Below are 16,755 nucleotides of genomic sequence, written 5' to 3' on the forward strand. Positions count from 1 at the left end.
TGAGCAACCAAAGATTTATGAGGGGATGTCCACTTCTGTTTCGGGATTGCTATGCCTAATTAATCCAATTTGGAACAAATACACACGACCTGAGAGGCTTCATGGGAAGAGAGTCTGATCAAAGTTTGTCATAGTCTCCTTGTTTTCCTTCCTTTTACACTTGTCTGCAATGATGGTCCTGCAAATGTCTCCAAAAAAGGCTATTATCTGGAGGATAAAGAGACACCAGTTTTCACAGTCAATGGGCATGAACTGCCAACTGGGATTAATGAGGCAGGCACCAAGAAATTCCTTTCAGCAGCCCTTGTACCATTTCTTTGGTGCTCCTCTTAGGAAGTCGATGATCCTCCATCCTAGTGATGTGCTTTGCCCAGCCTGGTTGCATCTGCAGCAGAGTTGCTTCAATGCCGGTGATTCTGGCCTCTTTTAGGGCTTTGATGTTTGTGAATCCAGTGAATACTGAGGATGATGCAAAGGAATATATACTGAGAAGTGTTCTAGTTGATTCCTTTTACAACAATATGTTCTTGATCAAAATAGAATGGAGGTGTTGATATGATGTCAGTTGAATAGCTGTGAAGTCAGCAGTTAGTGTTCTTGTCACTAACAGTGTATTGTGTTCACTCCCACTGCATGGCACCTCGGGCAAGAGTCTTCTACTATAGCCTCGGGCAAGAGTCTTCTACTATAGCCTCAGGCAGATCAAAGCTTTGTGAATGGATTTGATGAACGGAAACTGAAAGAAGACTGTCTTATCGCCCGTTGCTACGTTCTGAGTTCGAATTCCGCCGAGGTCGACTTTGCCTTTCATCCTTTCGGGGTCGATAAATTAAGTACCAGTTACGCACTGGTGTTAGTGAGTTATGTCCCCTTAACTTAGCTGTTTGGCAAAAGGGACTAATAGAAAATATACCAGGCTTAAAATAACAGCAAGTACTTGAGTCGATCCATTCAACTAAAACTTCTTCAAGGCAGTGGTCCAGCATGGTCACAGCTTAACCCTTTCATTACCAACCCGGCTAAAACCGGCTCTGGCTCTGTAGTACAAATGTCTTGTTTTCATAAGTTTTGAATTAAAATCTTCCACCATACCTTAGTCACAATTTATGTTCCTAACACTAGCTTAATGATAACTAAGTTATTTTACTAAAATATTTGTTATATTTAAAGTAATTGAAAGAAACACAGAACATCTCAAAATAAATACGGTAATGAAAGGGTTAATGAGTGAAACAAGTAAAAGATAAAAGATAGTAAATATACCTAACAATTATAAAATTTCAACCTTATCTTAATTGTAATTTCCTCCATACCAAAACTACTTAATCACCATTCTGTCAGCATTTATGTGAGAAATAAGGTAATACAATATTTTTATTACAATACAATACAAGGCAGAGAGCTGGCAAAAAACGTGAGCATGCCAGGTGAAATGCTTAGCGGTATTTCAACTGTTGTTACGTTCTGAGTTCAAATTCCATGAAGGTCCACTTTGCCTTTCATCCTTTCAAGGGTCGATAAATTAAGTACCAGTTGCATGCTGGGTTGATCTAATTGATTGGCCCCCTCTCCAAAACTTTTAGGCGTTGTGTCTAGAGCAGAAAAGTTTACGTTCTGAGTTCAAATTCTGCCTTGGTTGACTTTGTCTTTCATTCTTTTGGGGTCGATAAATCAAGTACCAGTTGCATATTGGGTTCAATCTAATCAACTAGCCCACTCCCCAAAAATTTCGGGCCTTGTGCTTAGAGTAGAAAAAAAAATACAATACTTTTCTATATTTTTATTAGTATCATCCTCCATCTTTATTAGAGCATATTTTTAACCCTTTATCATTAGGATTACACAATCAAATGTAATGTTTATTTCCTTTTCCTTGTTGCAGTCATTTGACTACAGCCATGCTGGAGCACCACCTTTAATTGAACAAATCAACCACAGAATTTATTCTTTGTATGCCTAGTACTTATTCTATCAGTCTCTTTCATTAAACTGCCACAGAGACAAAAAAATACACACACACATACATATATGACAGACTTCTCTCAGTTTCCATCTACCAAATCCACTCACAAGGCTTTGGATGGCCTGAGGTTATAGTAGAAGACAGTTACCCAAGGTGTCACACAGTGGAACTGATCCCGGAACCATGTGACTGGAAAGCAAGCTTCTTACCACACAACCATGCTGTTTGGAATTAATCATGCATCGTCTCGTAGTTTCAAGATTTTGATGATGTGATTGTGTATTTTTAGTATGAATCCTGGTTCAGTTAAATCTATTGTGGCTCTAAATTATGCCATCTGTAGTGCAGCATTGTATTGCCCAATTTTGGTTTGAAAGTATTTGGAATCTTGGTCAGTTGATGACAACAGTTTATTTAATGGCTCTAGAGGTTGGGGAATTGCAGGGAGTTTTAACCTTTCCACCACTGCAGCACAGTGCAGGTGTCTCTCCAGGCCACTTCCTCACTTTACAATGTATGCACTCAATTGTCATTGCACCAATGGAAACTCTAGTATCATCTGCATAATGAACTACTGGATCGTAATTGAAAGCTGCTTCATAGAAGTTGTTTCTCTGAGTTGTTGCAACTACTCTTCATTCTGCAGTGGAGATCCTATTCCTTGTCAACCTTGCTTACCTCTGTTCATCACTTTGAGATGCTCTGGCTTTTGTAGTGCAGTCTGTTTGTTTCTTGGTATGCTTCTCTTTCTGAAGCTCTCTCTCTTTCCCTGGACAGAGGCAGTCTTTTGGCTGACCTTGACATTGTAGACAAATCTGACACTTTCCTTCTAGGCATGGTTATATAAGTATACAGAAATATACGGATGCAGAAAGTAGTAAACAATAGAAATAACTGGGTAACGGAAATTATGTTTCTTAATACAACAGGTAGAAAGTAAATAAGAAATTTTTATGGAAAATAAAGAATTGTATGGTTGCAGTCAAATGACTGCAGCAAATAAAAGAGTACACACACACATACACACACACACAAAATATATATATATAGTTAAAATTCTCTTTTGAATCATAGATAATGTAGAAGTGTTCAAATCGAACCTGAGGTGTTACATAAGTATAATGGATAGAATAGAAAAAGTTCAACTCAGGCAGACTACAATTAATACATACAATAAGAATTGTCCAAGCTGAAACATATATTGATATACTAGAGATATAAGAATCATCTTCAGAAATATAAAAATATATGACTACTAAAAATATACATGGGCATATAATATGTAAACAGAATAATAATGGAATATAGATTGAATTTGCACCTATATGATAGGACTAAACCATACATACCAAATTTGAACCTACAAGACAGGACTGAATCATACGTACCAAGAACCCTCCACTTTACATTAAAAGATCATAAAACTAACTTCCATTCAAAACCATCTATCAGGCTTTTATGCCCTACAAAATCTCATTTGGGAAAAATTAGAAAATGCATATTGGGCAGAATAATACCAGTGATTAAAGATAATGTTACACTTCCTCTGTGGAATTTAACTGGGAACATAATGATATGGTTCCATTGCCTCCTGATAAGCAACATACTTGTTTTGTGCAATTTGACATTTCGAACTATTATGCCACTATTTTTCCAATATTATTGAACAAGGCTTTGATATTTGCCTGTGATTTTGCTAACATCCCTCAATCCAATATTGACATTATTTTGACAGTGAGAAATACCTTAATTAACTTTAAGGAGCATAATTGGATTAGAAGTGACTTGACAAACTATTATGACATCACAATGAGTTCGTATTCAGCACAGCTGACTGATCTTGTGAGTCTGTAGATCCTGTCTCAAATCAAGAAAAGCTTTCTAAAAGTTTCTGGTGGGCTTTATAGGGACAGCACACTCCTGGCAGTAAATGGTTTCTCTAAACCGGAGATTGAGAGAATTAAGTCATTAGGAAAATTTCATTTGAATTTCTTTAATCTCAATATTGTATTTGAGACTGACACAAAATTGCCAACTTTTTACATGCCACACTTAAATTTAAGCACTAAATTATATTACCTATACAGCAAACCAAACCAAACCAAACATTACAATATATAAACATCTCTTCTAATCATCCTAAATTAACCATCGATAGTATAATTATGGCCATCTCCATTAGAATCTCCAACCTATTGGCAAATGAGGAGATTTTTAATGTGCATGCCCTACTTTATAATATTGCCCTAAAATTAAGTGTCTTTCATGTTCTACATCCCTGACACCAAACTCAAAACCAAATTAGCTAATCTAACATCTCATATTAACTCTGATACAACTAAAATGATCTCCTTAAATTATAAACCTATAAGAAAACCTTTTGTTAACAATACTAAATTCTATAATGGGTATGCTAGTAATTGTAATAAATACAGTCCCTCTATATTTGAACACTCTAATGTGGTAACACACCCTAAATCTAGAAAAAGAAAAAATTATTTGGTTCGCCCCCACCATTTTCTCTCAGAGTCAAAAATCTACCAAAGTTGTTCTTCAAAATTCTGAAACTAAATTTTCCCCAAAACTACAAATACAACTCTATATTTAATAAACACTCTATAAAATTATCTTACTCTACCACACCTAATTTGGGTTCAATTATCGCATCTACAAACAGAAATAAAATTCAATTCCAAATGACTAAAAGCATAGATCACCATAAGATACCCAATATAAGTCCAAATAATATTAATAAAACAAAAATTATAGGAAAGCAAAAATATGTAATTGTATGGCCCCTGAATTATATCCACTTGATGATTTATGTTTACACAAAAAACATAATCTATAAATGCACAATGGCAAATGACAAACATCAGGCTAGAGTATACATAGGAAGCACTAAAGACATCAAGAAGCAGTATATAGAGCACATGTAAATTCTTTTAATAAGTTAAAACATAAAAATTCAATGACACTAGCCACATCTATACACGACTAAAAATTACAGAACATTGATTATTCATTATCTTGGTCAATATAATAGATGAGGCCCCACCATACAATACGATTATTGGCAGATATTGAATATGTATAAAAGAATCATACATTGTCCTTCACATGTTTAATTCTTCTGTTTTAAATACGTTTTCTGATGCTATTCATTCGTGCAACCACAGATGCTATTCAACTTTCATAAGATGATTTAAATTTGAACCCACTTAGCAATAATTTCTGTTGCACAACAATATATCACTAATAAAAAAATGAATTTTAAGAAAGAAAGTAAGCAATCTAATTTTATTCCCAACAGCCCTTGTAAAAACTTCCATAATTTACATAGCTATATCCACTCTTCTATAAAAGCATCCAATTATCACATATCTAGGTAAAGAACTGAACGCTGCTCTGGAGTAATTTTTTTTTCCTTTACAAGAATCTTTTGTTTGCACCATGAGGTACTGTTGGTTTAATTATTGTTGTTACTATTATTGTTGCAGACCTTACCCATTTGGCAGGCATTGTTGAAATTGTGTGCTTTCCCCTACGGGGGAAGGATTTGAACCTGTTGTATCACTATGTTGAGCTGTTTGCTCTCTTTTGAGAGAAAAAAATATGATAATTCTCCTGTGAGAGAATTTTCTTTTTGAAACAAAAAATTTTTTTTTTGTGTATTTTCTTCATGGAAGTGCAAATTATAAAAGAGCAAATGGCTCTGAATGAAACAGAAATTATGAAAAAGGATTACACTTTCGTTGACATGGAGAAAGCCTTTGATAGGGTCCCCCGATCCCTCATCTGGTGGTCAATGAGGAAACTAGGGATAGATGAATGGCTGGTGAGGGCTGTGCAAGCCATGTACAGAGATGCCGTAAGTAAGGTTAGAGTTGGCAACATGTACACAGAAGAATTCAAAGTAGAGGTTGGGATCCACCAGGGTTCAGTACTCAGCCCCCTCCTATTTATCATAGTCCTCCAGGCAATAACGGAGGAATTCAAGACAGGTTGCCCCTGGGAGCTCCTCTATGCTGACGACCTCGCTCTAATCGCTGAGTCACTATCAGAACTGGAGGAGAAGTTCCAGGTGTGGAAGGAGGGTTTAGAATCGAGGGGCCTTAGAGTCAACCTAGCTAAAACCAAAGTACTAATAAGTAGAAAGGTAGAAAATCCACAAATATCCTCAGGAAGATGGCCCTGCTCGATCTGTAGAAAAGGTGTAGGTAGAAACTCTATAAGATGTACCCAGTGTAAGCTATGGACACATAAGAGGTGCAGCAATGTCAAAGGTAGGCTAACTGGGAAGATAGTTTTTGTATGTGGCAGGTGCTCTGGAGCATTGACCTCCGAAAATCTGCAGAAAACAACTTCCGTCACTTTCCGGGGGGAAAAACTAGAAGTAGTTGATAGCTTCCGCTATCTAGGTGACCAAGTCAGTAGTGGGGGTGGGTGCGCTGAAAGTGTAACTGCTAGAATAAGAATAGCCTGGGCAAAGTTTAGGGAGCTCTTACCTCTGCTGGTGACTAAAGGCCTCTCGCTCAGAGTAAAAGGCAGACTGTATGATGCATGTGTACGAACAGCTATGCTACATGGCAGTGAAACATGGGCCGTGACTGCTGAGGACATGCGTAAGCTCGTGAGGAACGAAGCCAGTATGCTCCGATGGATGTGTAATGTCAGTGTACTTACTCGACAGAGCGTTAGTACCTTGAGAGAAATGTTGTACCTAAGAAGCATCAGTTGTTGTGTGCAAGAGAGACGATTGCGCTGGTATGGTCATGTGGCGAGAATGGATGAAGATAGGTGTGTGAGAAAGTGCCAATCCCTAGCAGTTGAGGGAACCCGTGGAAGAGGTAGACCCAGGAAAACCTGGGACGAGGTGGTGAAGCACGACCTTCGGACGTTAGGTCTCACCATGGAAATGACTAGAGACCGAGACCTATGGAAGTATGCTGTGCGTGAGAAGACACGGCAAGACTAGTGAAGCCATAATCCGTGGCCCCTACCTGGGACGTAGTCAGTCCACCTGTGCATACCTTCCTTCTTGTGACACTTGTGAAGACCTGTTGAGGCAAGTGAGAATCGAATCAAATCAAATCAAATCGAACCAAATCAAATAGATGAACATCAATGGAATTTGTATCCTTGTGGTACCAGTGCCGGTGGCACATAAGAAAACCATCCGAACGTGACCGTAGCCAGTACCGCAACGACTGGCCTCTGTGCTGAGGGCACGTAACAAACACCATCCGAGCGTGGCCGTCCGCCAGCCTCGTCTGGCACCTGTGTCGGTGACACATAAGAAAACACCATCTGAGCGTGGCTGTCAGCCAGCCTCGTCTGGCACCTGTGTCGGTGGCACATAAAAACACCATCCGAGCGTGGCCGTCTGCCAGCCTCGTCTGGCACCTGTGTCGGTGGCACATAAAATCACCCACTACACTCTCGGAGTGGTTGGCGTTAGGAAGGGCATCCAGCTGTAGAAACACTGCCAGATCTGACTGGCCTGGTGCAGCCTTCGGGCTTGCCAGACCCCAGTTGAACCGTCCAACCCATGCTAGCATGGAAAGCGGACGTTAAACGATGATGATGATGATGATGACCAATGTGTCACATGAAAACATCAATATTCCACATTTGGAATACCAAATTTACAATGGTATGTAGACTGTAAAAGGGAGAAATGCTTGCATCGCCCCACCTCAGTGACATCATACAACAAACAAAGAAACAAACCATTATAAACAAAAGTTTTGACATAGAAACAAAGAAAATTGTGAATATCACAAAGGAAAAAATTGTAAAATGCCTCGGGCCAGTTTGGTAAGAAACAGCGTACGTGGCCCAAGGGAAGAAGTATGCATCTATTGAAGTACGGTTTTCAACAGTGGAAAAGGCCCATGAAAACTCAGTGCAGACACTTAAAATCCAAGAGATGGTACTCCTGCTCACATACCTAGGGTGTCAAACATCCCGCATAAAAATTCAGGAGGTACCACCTGAAATAGATATGTTCTCATTCCTAAAGTATTTTTCAATATTATTATTATTATTATTGTTCAGGTCACTGCTTGGAAGCAGACTTGGAATCTCGGGGTTAGTAGCCTGTACTCTTAACCACTACACCATATACCCGTAGTGGTTAGGAGCGCAGGCTACTAACCCCAAGATTCCAAGTTCACTGCGAAGCAGTGACCTGAACAACAACAACAATAATAATAACATTGAAAAATACCTTAAGAAATGAGAACCCAGGTTCAAAATTTCCCCAAGACACCTGAAGTAGGCTGGAGGGTACATCAGCCGAAACGTGTTAACAACAAACAAGATGAGGACAAATATCCGTTGAATGTCAATAATGTAAATAATGAACTATCGTCAAATACAATATTAAAGATGGCTATTTGCATGAGATAATAAAGAAGCACCACTTGTCAAAAATGTTTGGTGAAAGTAGATATGCTAAAATCGAGGAAAAACTTTTTAAACAACTGAAAGACACACATCCAGAGGGCATCTACAAACTGAGTGAATTACCCAGGTTAATCGACCCACCACCGGAGACCAATGAGGAAAGGGGAAAGAAAAGGTGGAGGGAGGCTCAGTAACCTCGAGAACGATCACTCCTTCACCCATGAAAGGTAAGTAGGTCCCTAATTTTTTCTTTGGATGACTGGAATTAACTTCGTTTGTTTCAATGTATGTGGCCTGACTTCAAAGTGGAAGCAAGCCTGTTTCCTCAACGACCTCAAGGGACATAATATGGATGTTTGTGGTGGCTACAGAAACCAAGATGGACAGCCTGCAAACCTTTGTGACACTGATGAATGACTATGAGAAAATCATGTCTCCTAACCAGACCAGAGGCCGAGGAGGTGTAGTAGTGTCGCTCCAAAAAAGCTTTGCTCTGCATGCAAATACAATCTTTGTGGATCCAGAAGGTGAGCTGGTTGTTCTCAACTTGACGTACAGCAATAAAGCTGGTTGATTGGCATTTATGTGTTGAGTGTCAAGAGCAAGTAGACTGATTTTTATTGATGCCTAGAGAATTTTCTCATGACATCTAAGACATTAGTTGTGTTAGGAAATTTTAATGTCATCCTGGATGCATGCCAGGATTGTGTTGGCTTGGCATATAGAAAGGAAAACCTATGCCTCACTGATCTGCTTAAGCGATTTCAGCTGGTAGATCACCACAGACTTGATCACCCGAATGTCCCAGTGTGGACCTGGAATAATGGTGATGGGTTGCTTAGGTCTTATTTAGATAGGCTAGATATAAGAACTAGAGATAAGTTTAGTTTTAGTCATCCACAGTTTGTTCTGGTCTCCTACATGGATCATAAACTAGTGACATGTAGGATAAACATAGATAGTACACATACACAGGGACCTGGCTACTGGAGCTAAACAAGACTATTTTGTCAAGGGAGGCATATGTAACTGGATTAAGTAGATAGTAACAAAGTCATTAACTGGTGCCATGGGGAATAACAGGTGGTAGTTTGCCCTCAGATGAACCATTCAATGTGAGTTGATTAGATTTAGAAAGCAGCTAAGTTTATATAAGTCTAGAGTAGAAAAGGATCTAGTCAAGGACTTAGAAGAGGTGCTAAGGTTGGGTTCTTCAACACAAGTTTTGGCAGCAAGATTGGCTTTAGACCGACACCTCTAAGAATGGAGAATTCCCAAGTCTACGAGCCAGGGTGGGATAACGTTGATCAGAAAGGGCTCAAGCAAAGGGGACACTATTAGCAATTTTCGACCCATAACTCTACTAAACACAGAGTTAAAGATTTTGGCCAAGGTGTTAGAAAAGAGGTTGGTGCAGGTTGTGGATGGCCTTGTTGGGGAGGCACAAACTTGTGCCATTCTTGGCAGGATGATACATGACAATCTCCACCTCATATGCAACACCTTAGAGACGGTGGGTAAAATCCCTAGCAAAAGTGGGGCACTGGTGCATTTAGACCAATCTAAATCATTCAATAGGGTCAACCATCAGTACCGGGTGGTAGTTCTCATGGCAGCTGGGCTGGGCTCAACTTTTCAAGGCTGGATTACTGCTTTGTACAACAACATCGAGTCTTTCATCCAAGTGAATGGTTTCTTTTTGAAACCGTTCAAGATTGAGCACTCTGTTTGCCAGGGGTGTCCCTTGTCTCTGCTTTTGATGCGTTAGCTCTTGAGCCATTGAAGGATGGAGGTAATAGGAGGCAATTCGTGTGATCTGAGTGGTGGAAGAACAGTGACCGCATACACGGATGATGTCACTATCATTGTGTCTGATGAAGGGCAGCTACCTTGTGTAGAAAACCTCATCAGACAATACAAAGTGGTGGCAAGAGCAAAAAATCAACCGGGACAAGTCAGTCAGCTTACAACTAGGCACCTGGAGGGGTAAGTCAATGCCGTCCAATAATGTTGTGGAATGTTGGATGGAAGGTCTGGTTAAGATGATAGGGGTCTGGTTTAGTCCAGATCTCCTGATAGAGAACTGGGGCAAGGTTACAAGCAGGGTAACAGCCCTAACCCAGACCTGGTTTGGAAGGGTGTTATCACTGTTCGGAAGGGCGGATGTGGTGCAGATGTTCATAGCACTTGCTATCACCTACCGCCTGACCATTGTGCCTTTCCCTGATTCATGGGTGAACCAACTGGAGCGACTCCTCTTCTGCTTCTTATGGAAGGGGAAATCACTAGTGAGGTGCTCTATCTGCTGCCAAAAGCCGTTAAAGGGTGAGCTAGGGATGCCATGACTGAAAATGCAGAAGTTTATGCTAAGGCTTAGGCACCTCTGGTTGGTGAGCAGGTGTGATCACCACCTGTAAGGTTTCTCCTGCACCAACTGACCTTCCTTCAGGATTTAAGTCCATGGATCAAGCATAGACCTAAGCTGGGTGAATGGCAGAAAGTGTATTGACAGGCACTCACGCTACTCTCCTGGGTGGGCAATACTGGCAGCAGGAGTTCCACTGTGGATTTCTATCGTGTGCTAGCAGAGTACATGTCAGATGATGTCCTAAGGTAGACTCTGGGATTTGACGGAAATTAGTTGGTCAATCCATTCGGAAGGACTTTCAGGCCAGAGTATCTGGATAATAACCAGAAATTCCTAACCTAGTTATGTTACCGATCTGCCTTACTTGTTCAAGAGAGGCTGTCAAGGCATAGTTATGCCATCCCACCAAGAAGCCTAAAGTGCAGGTGGGACAGTGAAACTCTCCTGCATGCCATCATGCAATGTGTAGAGATTATGGAACTGATAGCCTATGCTGAACAGCTGTTGTCAACGACAGGAAGAGTACAGCTATCAGCTGAGTAAGATTGTGCAGCTCTTCACCCTTAACAGGGACAGGAAGGCCTGCATAGTGGCCATAATGAAAGAAACAGTGAGGAAGACATGTGAAAGAGGGTTTGCAACAGGTACCTTCATCGTACATTAATAGTAAAATTCAGCTGGAGAGAAGATATCTGTCACACAGTACATTTGTAAAACGATGGATGAATGTAGTAAGAAAACTGAGAACAAATGGAACCAGTCAAATTTGACTGGAAAAAAGAGGGAGACGTTGGTCAATGGCGGTGGGTTAATTAAGCCAGGGAATTCAGTCATACATGAAAGCATTTTTTAAAATCTTATCATATCATATTCATGCAATTTTCATTCATTTTATTGCAAATTTTAAATTTTTATTGCACTGTTCAGTTCCTACATATCTATATTTGTACTTGTATTGTCCCCTCTTCGTAATGCCCTACATGGAAATTTCAGAAATAAAAGAACTGAACGCATACCTAGCGTAAACTTTTTTTCCTGATGAAGGGGGCTTTCTCTGGAAATGAATCCTAAGATTCATGAACTCCAGAAATGATTGTTGGAATACTTTATTTTCTTCGAACCCAAAACGCTTTTTAATGCCTATTACTTACTATATACCATATTTTAAATTTTTTTAAAAACATTTTTTATCTATATTCCATTATTATTATGTTTATATATCTATATATTTATATGTCCATGTACATTTTTAGTATTCATATATTTTTATATTTCTATATTCTTACATCTCTAATATATCGATATATGTTTCAGCTTGGACAATTCATATTGTATCTTAACTATATATATATATATATATATATATATATAGTATCCTAATATGTGTGTGTGTGTGTGTGTATATATATATATATATATATATATATATATATAATAGAAGTGGAGATAGCACAGAAGTAAATCTAAGACATTTAAATTTAGAAAGAATTTAATAAAATGGTTTTTAAATTGTATAAAAAAAATATAGAATATTACTGATTTTGATGATAGTCTCATTTTATTGAATATTAAAATAATATTTGAAGTAAAAGGAGCTTGTCTTCTGTCTTGGCGGTCAAAAACACATCTGGAGTTTTTACGTTGAAGTCTTCTTTGAATATAGTTTGATGTAGAGTTCTGGGTGTTAGAGAGAATGTGTGTGTGTGTGTGTGTGTGTGTGTATTGTGTTGAATGTATTTCAATATGTTTGGAATGTGACCAGCTGTGTGTTGATAGATGTGTATGTTGTGATGCATCGTGAAAGAAAGAACCGGGATTTGCCTTTGGCTCGATGTTTTCTTTTGAGTGTCTCTACCTGTGTGTATGTGTGTGTGTGATGTTTTAATTTTGGTGTCTCTAGCAGTGTGTGTGTGTGTATTTGTGTGTGTACTTGTATGTGTGTGTGTTTGTGTGTATGTGCAGAGGTGTGTATGTAAGTGTATGTATGTCTATGTGTTTAAGGGTGTCTGTCAAGTCAGCTGCCAGACGTCGGAGTTTCAATGTGTCCATGCCCAGGGAAGTAAGGCGTTCAGAATATGGCAAATGCCTGATGGAGGGTATTCTTTTGGTTGCACGTCGCCGAATGGCTTCCAGGCGATTAATATCCTGGGCAAGATAGGGGTTCCAGACCGCTGATGCAAGTTCCAGGTGAGGTCTTACCATAGCTATATACAGCCGCAGATAGATAGCCAGAGAGCGGCTCACAAAGGACTTGGTGAGTGATGTGTGTGTGTAGTGGCATATATATATAATATATATATATATAGTATCCTAATATGTGTGTGTGTGTGTGTGTATATATATATATATATATATATATATATATAATAGAAGTGGAGATAGCACAGAAGTAAATCTAAGACATTTAAATTTAGAAAGAATTTAATAAAATGGTTTTTAAATTGTATAAAAAAAATATAGAATATTACTGATTTTGATGATAGTCTCATTTTATTGAATATTAAAATAATATTTGAAGTAAAAGGAGCTTGTCTTCTGTCTTGGCGGTCAAAAACACATCTGGAGTTTTTACGTTGAAGTCTTCTTTGAATATAGTTTGATGTAGAGTTCTGGGTGTTAGAGAGAATGTGTGTGTGTGTGTGTGTGTGTGTGTATTGTGTTGAATGTATTTCAATATGTTTGGAATGTGACCAGCTGTGTGTTGATAGATGTGTATGTTGTGATGCATCGTGAAAGAAAGAACCGGGATTTGCCTTTGGGCTCGATGTTTTCTTTTGAGTGTCTCTACCTGTGTGTATGTGTGTGTGTGATGTTTTAATTTTGGTGTCTCTAGCAGTGTGTGTGTGTGTATTTGTGTGTGTACTTGTATGTGTGTGTGTTTGTGTGTATGTGCAGAGGTGTGTATGTAAGTGTATGTATGTCTATGTGTTTAAGGGTGTCTGTCAAGTCAGCTGCCAGACGTCGGAGTTTCAATGTGTCCATGCCCAGGGAAGTAAGGCGTTCAGAATATGGCAAATGCCTGATGGAGGGTATTCTTTTGGTTGCACGTCGCCGAATGGCTTCCAGGCGATTAATATCCTGGGCAAGATAGGGGTTCCAGACCGCTGATGCAAGTTCCAGGTGAGGTCTTACCATAGCTATATACAGCCGCAGATAGATAGCCAGAGAGCGGCTCACAAAGGACTTGGTGAGTGATGTGTGTGTGTAGTGGCATATATATATATATATATATATATATATATTTTGGAAAAATATTTAAGAATTGATGGAAAGTATTTTTCAAAATCATAATATGTATAAAATTGTTTTTAAGTGTCCATTATTTATTGGTTGATAGTGGTTGGGACTATATTCAACTGTGGTTTATACTTGTTAATAAATTGCCTTTCTTTATTTAGTCAATGCTTTTGGTTGAAAGAATTTGAGTACTTGTAGAGGGGAAATATTTTGAAATTGGGTAAGTGCATTCCTGCACAGGATGCAATGTGACTGCTTAAAGGAATTTGCCTCGTGTTTTTGTCTCGAATCTGTTGGCTATGGGTCATCATTCTTATTTTTTTTATTGCCCACAAGGGGCTAAACATAGAAGGGACAAACAAGGACAGACAAAGAGGTTAAGTCAATTACATCGACCCTCAGTGCGAACTGGTACTTAATTTATCAACCCTGAAAGGATGAACGGCAAAGTCGACCTCGGTGGAATTTGAACTCAGAATGTAACGGCAGATAAAATACTGCTAAGCATTTTGCCTGGTGTGCTAAGGTTTCTGCCAGCTTGCCACCTTAATGGGTCATCATTATGTTGCATAACAGTCTGCCCATCTGACTTTTGTAATTATTTCGGAAACCTGATTATATAGATCAGGTTTTCTGTGTTGCAGGTGAGACTGGATTTAATTTTGAAGGTTTGGCCATCTCTGAATTTAAATTCTGGTCTCCCAATTAGGTAACGACAAGTACTGCAGTTTGTTCTTCCACATTTTGTGACAGTTGGTTTGGGGGTTTCTTTGTGCATTTTTGCTTCAGTGAGAATGAGTTTTAGTGTTTGGGGCTGCCTTTTGTTTTTTTAAGATTTTTCTCATATTTTCATCTGCAAATAAGATGGGGAGGTTTCTGACAATGAAGGTTGACATGAATGGCAAGACATTTTCCCTTCTTCTGTTTTTTGTTTTCTAAGTTCATTGATATCCATTTGTTTTGCCTTGTTCATTCCTTTCGTTATTATGCCAGGAGGAAAGGCTCTTTGGATAAGTGTGTCCTTCAGTTCCTCTAGTCTTTGTTCACATTTCGATGGTTCTGGTACTATGGTACAAATTTCCTTTGCCCAGTTGAAAGTGATGTTGAGTTATTCTATATTTTCCTTATATAATTTTTAAATCACTTTATTAAATTCTTTCTAAATTCATGTCTTAGATTTACTTCTGTGCTATTTTCACATCCATCTTTTATATACAGAAATTTGATTTGTATAGATCTCTAATCCTTTTCAACCTATCATCATCATCATTTAATGTCTGTTTTCCATGCTGGCATGGGTTGGACAGTTTGACTGAGGACTGGCAAGCTAGTAGGCTGCACCAGGCTCCAATCTGATCGGGCAAGGTTTGTACAGCTGGATGCCCTTCCTAGTGCTAACTACTCCAAGAGTGTAGTCAGTGCGTTTTATGTGCCAACAGCATGGGAGTCAGTAAGGCGGTACTGGCGCTGACCACATTTGCATGGTGCTTTAAAGTGCCACTAGCACAAGAGCCAGTCAGGGGGCACTAGCATTGACCACGTTCACATGGTGCTTTCTATGTGCCACTGGCACTAGCATCAACCCATGATCAAATGGTGCTTACTAAGTGCCACCAGCATGGGTGCCAGTCAGGCGGCAATGGCTACGACTATGATTCCAATTTCACTTGACACAACAGGTCTTCTCAAACACATCATATTGCCTGATGATTCAAAGGTAGTTTTAAATGGGCCAGTTATGCAAAACTGGCATTGGTCATGGCTGTGATCTCACCTTACTTGCCAGGTCTTCTCAATCACAACATATCTCCAAACATCTTGGTCTCAAAGGACATGCTTCACCACCTCATACCATGTCTTCCTGGGTCTACCTCTTCTTCAGTTTCCTTCCACTGTTAGGGTGTGACACTTCTTCATACAGCTGTCCTCATATATATATATATATATATATATATATATATATATAATTGAATAAGGGTAGAAATTGATATTAATCAATTAAAACCAGTGGCCAAGCATATTAATCTTCAAATATATATATATATATATTAATTAGAAAGGAAATCTTATTTGTCAATCTCCATGAAAGAAAAATATGCCCTTGGCACAAACAATAACATAACATACCTGTTTAAAATCTGTAACCCACAAACACAGAAGTACCAAAAACAGACAAAAGTGAGACATACATATATACATACATATGTATGTGTATATATATATATATATATTATATATATATATATATATACTAGCAGCTTAGCCTGGTTTCACTTGGTCGGTTCGGATGATGTGGCTGTAAAACCTGCTCTGTGTAAGCATTTGACTTGTTTGGGCATGCTTACGTTAAAAAAACAATTTTACAATGACTTTTTTGTCAAAACACTAAAAATAACTGACCATCAAAAAAAAAAAAACCAAAATTCAACCAAATCAAAAAATAAACCCAAATACTAAGTGAACAAAGTCGAACCATCCCACTTCCATTGTGCATGCACTCGCACACATACAAACACACACACGCATTCACATACTCCCCTCTTTACATACACACACACATATATTCAGACAGAGTTGAAACGCTGTTTGATTTATTTTTTCAGCGTACAATTTTCATCATCCCACTACCAAGTATGACATCACCCCTTCCTTCCTTATTCATCTATCACCCCTTCCTTTCTCATTCATAAACACAAGAGTATTATTATAGTAGATTATCTCAGTAACCATGGGAGCTATGAAAAAATAAGACATCACCCCTTCCTCCCTACCTTAT

General features: G+C 38.8%; 1 protein-coding gene across 2 annotated transcripts in view; it reads right to left on the reverse strand.

Annotated features, from left to right (window-relative positions):
- LOC115209878 (WD repeat-containing protein 93-like) overlaps positions 1-16,755 on the reverse strand; it is a 154,985-nt gene that overhangs the window by 101,364 nt on the left and 36,866 nt on the right. The gene's annotated exons all lie outside the window — the stretch shown is intronic.

This window comes from Octopus sinensis, linkage group LG3, assembly GCF_006345805.1.
Source record: "Octopus sinensis linkage group LG3, ASM634580v1, whole genome shotgun sequence".
NCBI lineage: Eukaryota > Metazoa > Mollusca > Cephalopoda > Octopoda > Octopodidae > Octopus > Octopus sinensis.